Raw genomic sequence first — 6,000 nt, 5'->3', positions numbered from 1 at the left:
AAGAAGAAGAAGAAGAAGAAGAAGAAGAAGAAGAAGAAGAAGAAGAAGAAGAAGAAGAAGAAAGAAAAGAAAAAGGAAAAGAAAAAAAGAAAGAAAAAGAAAAAGAAAAAGAAAAAGAAAAAGAAAAAGAAAAAGAAAAAGAAAAAGAAAAAGAAAAAGAAAAAGAAAAAGAAAAAGAAAAGAAAAAGAAAAAGCTGTGGCTCCTGCTGCTTGAAACCTCAGACTCCACACCAGGGAACAACTCATGCTGCTGCTGTTGCTGTTCCAGTTCAGGACCTGGAACTTTATGTCAGGGAGAGCTGTTACAGCTGCAGCTGTTGCTTGGGACTCTATGCCAGAAAGCTTTTAGTGCGGACTTTAATACTTTAGAACAGACTTTAATACTTTGAATTTGTTGAGACTGATGCATTCATGCAATAATCAAGTTTATAGCAACCAACAACTGCTCTTGTCTCCTTGAAGACCCGAGGCCCAACTAAAGCTCGACAGAAATGGTGAGGCCTGGCAGAGATTCCCAGAGAAGCTGTGGCTGCCCCATAATCCCCAGAAGTGTCCAAAGCCAGGTTGGATGGGGCTTGGAGCACCCTGGGAAGGTGGAAGGTCTCCCTGCCTGTAGTGGGGATTGGAATGAAGTGATTTTCAAAGTCCCCTTCCAACTCTGGTTGAGGGAAAGTTGGATTGGAGCCAGGAGGGACATCCCTGTCCTGGTGGGATCAGGCCCAGCATCTCCATCCAGGCCCGGAGGGGATTGTTCCACTCTGCTCCAGGCTGGGATGGCCTCACCTGGAATATCGTTCGTAGTTTTGGGCATCACAAGGTAAGAAAGACATTAAACAATACAAGAATGTCCAAAGAGAGCTGCAAAATGGTGAAGGGCCTTGAGGGGAAGCTGTGTCAAGAATGGCTGAGGGCATGTGGTTGTTCATCTGGAGAAGAGGAGGCAGAGGGGAGACTCATCACAGCTACAGCCTTCTTGTGAGAGGAAGAGGAGGGGCAGGCACTGATCTCTTCTCTGTGGTGACAGTGACAGGACCTGAGGGAATGGCCTGAAACTGTGCCAGGGGAGGTTTAGGTTGGATTTCAGGAGTAGGTTCTTCACCCGGAGGGTGGCTGGGCACTGAACAGGCTCCCAGGGCAGTGGTCACAGAACCAGCCTGACAGAGCTCAAGGAGTGCTTGGAGAAAGAGAAACAGAAAAAAAGAGAGAATGAGAGAATGAGAGAAAGAGAGAAAGAGGAAGAGAAGGGTGGTTTTTGCTGCTGGCCAGAAGTGTGTCCTACTCACCCAGACTCTACCTTGAATGTGACAGAAACTCAGCCTGACTTGTGTTGTGGTGTGTTTTCATTTTCTTTATTTGGTATATTTTACTGCTTGATTTGTGTTTTTCTCCCCGCCTTTGGAGTGGCATAGGTTCCCCATTTTGTATCTTATGTTGCTAAATTTAGACTCACTCCCTCATTGTTATTCATGGTTAACTGTCAGTTCTTGTTTGTTGCCTGGCCACTCCCTGCCAAGTTGTCAATCCCTCTTATCCCCACTCTTTTTCCCCCAAAACCTTCCCTGCTCCTCCCCTCCACAGATGTCAATCCTTCCGTAAGCCTGCCCTTTTCTCCAGAACCTTCCCTGTCAGTTTTGTATCCTTTGAAACCCCATTGGTTTACTTAAGCCTTTCCCCTCCCTTAAGATCCTCTGTTGGTTTACAGATTGTATTTTCCCACCTTGTGTTCCCCCCTCAGTCCTCCTGATTGGTTAAAAATTGTATCCTCCCCCAAGACTGCCCCTGTGTATAAGTTAGTGTCTGCTTTGGTTCAGAGTCTTGGGGTTTCGGATTTGCGGAGTTTTGTTGCTGAATAATGCTATCTCTGTTCCAACCCCAAGACGTGTGCTGCCGCCTCTTTGTTCATCTGTGCCGAATCTCTGCTGGCAGCTGGAATTATGCGGCATCTGCCAGGAGGATTTGTCACTTCCCTGTTGTTGCCGTCGCCGGGCCAGGGGCACATAGGCCCCATGCCAGTTTTTCAGTGGAGCAAAAGCCTGTGTTGAGGACCATAAATATTTTGGTTGCACAGAAAGGTAATCCTTCCACAAAGAACTGTGTGTGAATTAGTGTTACTGGGATGGGTTTTGGATTGCTGTCATGGTTTTAGGTCTCAAAGAGGGACCTCTGTGTCCTATGGCACAATTGGATCACTCCTGGGAAAAGCCATTCCCAGCTGCACTGGAGTCTTTCTGCCACAGAAGAGAAGGGGGAAAAGAGCCCTTTGTGGCTTACAGGTGTTTGAAGTGAAAGGCGTAACAATCTTTCTGAATTCTTGATAAAAGCAAGGAGATGTATTTTTGGCAGGCAGAAGTTGTTCTGAGAGCAGCCAGCAGAACAAATTACAACAATCACTTGATGAAATCTTCTAAATTAAATTTCAGATTAAAAAAACTTCATGGAAATTAAGCTGATAATCCATGCATTAAAAGCAAAGCAAATCAGGTTATTTGAGAAGCGCTTTGTCAAGAGGAAATCACAGCCCCACATCTCTAAGCTGGGAGTTTTTGACACCCTGGTGCAGCAGAGCTGCAAGACCTTCAGATCACAGAGAAACTGTCTGTTGTTGGTCTTTATCAGCTGCTTCATCCCCATCTTGTCCAGACAGATGCGCTCAGGAATATAAATATATGCCAACAAAAATTTGAATACACTCAGTTTTTGCTGTTACAGGATTTGCAGCCTGGTTGGAATTTGCTGTAGCTGTAGTTCTGCATCTAACGTTGATCACTGTGCTCTGTGCATCTCCCACATTTTCAAGGATTTTTTTCTGGAGTTGGATTCACTGTAGAAAACTTTCCTTGTCATTTATAGTCTTGTCACAAAGTGTCTCAATGCCTGCAGGGCACAAGTTAATATTTTCTTCGGTTTAAATGTGTTCTGGTTGAGGCGACGACAAGAGGCTGCAGGGATGATACGGGATCTGCAGTAGCTTCAAAAAATATTAGTTCACAGAATTGCAGAGTGGTTTGGAAGGAAAGCTCTGGATTATCTCGATCCACTCCTCTGCCATGGGCAGGGGCTCTTTCTACTACATGGGGCTGCTCATATTGAGCTTGAGTAAGACACAGAAAATCAACATGCTCAAAAATATTTGCCAGCTTTAAAAGTAATTGAATGAGTTTTGATTTTAGATTAAAATAGAAAATCTTGAATGTTGTTGAAATTCTGCCAGAAGTTATAAGCAACTTTAAAACACAGGATCCTGACAAGTTGTCCTGGGCTGGAAAAGCAGGAGATATCCACCAGTTGTGTAATTCCTGAGAAGGGATGTCCAGAAACCCTGGGATATGGGAGGGCTGGCACACAAAAGGAATGAACAGCAGTGAGGGAATGTACCAATGAATTTTTATGTTTGGCTTTATCTTACTGATTCTTTCCTCAGATCAAACACGTGGGCATCTTCCCATCACATTCCCACCTGGAGAGGCAGCAGGATACTCTGGACCATCCTAATTCAGAAGAAATTTCAGCTGAATCTGAGTTAATAAACAATGGTGGCTACGTGTTCTAGATTTATTAGCACAGACCCACATCAGCAGTGTCACATCATCCCCTTTACTTGTGACATTATTTTAGTCGCACAATCACAGAATGATTTGAGCTGGAACACACCTTTAAAACCATCCAGTTCCAACACCTCCATGGGCAGGTACACCTTCCACAAGCTACTCAGATCTCTCTCTAAGCTGGACTTGACCAACCAGGATATGTTTTTTTTATCTTTATCTTTTCCAAGCCCTGCAAGCTTCCTTACTTCCTCTTGTGTGCTGGGAATATGAGGTGAGAACAGGAAGAATTTCCTTTATTTGGTGATTTACAAGCTTGTAGTCACAAGTGATTCCAAAGGTGACTTTTCCTCTCTCAGGAGCTTTGTTTTTTCCTCTAACCTGCCCAGGACTGCTGCCTCCTCAAGACTGAGGTGCTCCATGTGCTTCCTCATTCCAAAATTCCTGAGTGAAACTGGACTTGCCAATGGAGCTGCTGGTCTTGGTCACATTTTACTTTGCATTGCTCCCTAACTATGGCTCAGTGGTGTGCTAAAATTAATCTCTTATTAATTGTTTTAAAACTGACTGCATCCTGCGCTGCTTTGGGTGAGCAATTGCCTTTCTCTGCTGGGAAATAATTTCGGCATTTCATTTGGAAAAAAGTAATTAACTGCATGGGTATGCTTAGTTGAGTAAGTCATTACAATCTCTGACTTATGCAAATGAGATTGTTCAAGTATAATTCTTACTGAGATAACTCCATACATACATAAACTTTTAAATTGCATGGTCCAGCTGAGAATTTGTGGGCAAATAAACGATGTTAATGGGTTAATTTATAAACTCTGTTGCATAATCAATTTTCAGGGAGCAGGGAGCTTGTGAGGAAGCTGGTCCTGGTGCTTCCAGGGACTTTTTGGCACATCATTGGATGGAGAACATGAGCAATCCACTGGTTCACACACCCCTGTGCTCGTTTTGCAGCTGCTGCAGCATGGAACACATTTTCAGGGTCGCTTTCCTCATATTCTGCCTGCTTTAATTAGGATGTTTATGATGTTGTAGAGAGAGGTGACCATGCTCATGGATTTTACTAACTATTCTGGATTTTTTTTGTTCCAACAAATTTAAACTTTCAAGCGAGTGTTGGTAGTTTCTTTTTTCCTTCTTTGTCATCTCCTTACACCGTGCAGCTTTTTTTCTTCTTGAATGTAATCTTAATATGCAATTTATTGGTCAGTTTAAAATAAAAAGATGGGTGCAAAGGCTGAATATTGACAAAAAAAAGAGAATTAGAATCATTAAATATCCTGAATTGGAGGGGTCCCACAAGGATCATTGAGCCCAAACTCTTGGCCCTGTATAGGACAACCCCAAGAATTATCATAAGAATTTTTCCGTAGAAAATTATTCATTTGCCTCAAATATGCTCATTTATCCTGAAACCTCTTGGGAATTTGGAGAAGAGAGTATTTTGGGGAAAGATCTCTAACACAAGGGGACAAATGCCCTAACTTTGCTCTCCACAGCTGATGCTGTACAGACTCAGCATTAAGCCAGGCAGTCAGACAGGAAACAAAAAATTGTCACTTGGAAGAACTCCATTTTATTACAAGGCTCTGAGTTAAACAAAGGATCTCGTATCTCTGGAGAAATCCTTTAGTTTGGAAAACCCTCTGCTAGGAGGTCAAAAGAGTTCCTGTAGGATTTGATTTATCATTCTCTAGGGTACTGATTTGGTGGGACTTAATTTTCTGCCTCCCGAGTAATCAGGAGCTTGCATCCACTTGCTGCTCTTGATTGATGAACATGACTGGGAATACAAGAAGGAATGAACCCTTGGATGGAGGAGGTGGAGAGATAGGGAGTGAGAGATTTCTCCCTGGGAGAGCCGGGCTTTGACAAGGCTGATTAACAGAGAAATGGCTTTGGAAGCACGAGGTCAGTGGCTCTGCACAAGCTGCTGCTTCATTTTGAGAGGGGCTGCTCTGAGGCTCTCCCAACAGCAGAGCTGTTAACAGGACATGTTTAATCCTCTCTGGCTGACAGGGAGCTGTCAAGATGCTTGGAAAGCCTTCCTGCACTCCTGGAAAGACAGGTCTGTGCAGATGCTGGGGTTGGAAAAGGAGCAGTCAGTCATTCCCAGCAGAGTCTACAGGGATTTTCAACTTGGGTTTCCTTGGAGCGTGGCAGAAAATCTGCCCTACATGTATAGACCACAAATTATTGGATCAGAATTGATCAGAATATATGGGGTGGTATTCAAATCTGTAACAGCTCTGAATTGCTTAGGATTAGGTAAATAAATGAGGGAAAAATAAACATGAACACTAAAACCACTGACTGTGACTACTGAAGTTCAGCTGTAATTCCTGAAGGAATTGCATCCAGAGCCAGGTGGAAGGTTTTCTCAACAGCTGGAGCTATTCCCTAATTACTGATCTGTCCTATGGAATCCCTTTTAAATTTTTTA

General features: G+C 43.4%; 1 long non-coding RNA gene across 1 annotated transcript; it reads left to right on the top strand.

Moving 5' to 3' along the window:
* The first annotated feature begins 288 nt into the window (after positions 1–288).
* LOC135290329 (uncharacterized) lies at positions 289–4,654 on the top strand. The gene is made up of 3 exons (XR_010353080.1): positions 289–817; positions 1,878–2,072; positions 3,422–4,654. It is a non-coding gene; the product is annotated as an uncharacterized LOC135290329 (long non-coding RNA).
* The last annotated feature ends 1,346 nt before the right edge of the window (positions 4,655–6,000 follow it).

The sequence above is a fragment of the Passer domesticus genome, chromosome 1, assembly GCF_036417665.1.
Source record: "Passer domesticus isolate bPasDom1 chromosome 1, bPasDom1.hap1, whole genome shotgun sequence".
Taxonomy (NCBI): domain Eukaryota; kingdom Metazoa; phylum Chordata; class Aves; order Passeriformes; family Passeridae; genus Passer; species Passer domesticus.
Note: the sequence above shows the minus strand (reverse complement) of the source record. Positions and strands in the feature narration are given on the sequence as shown.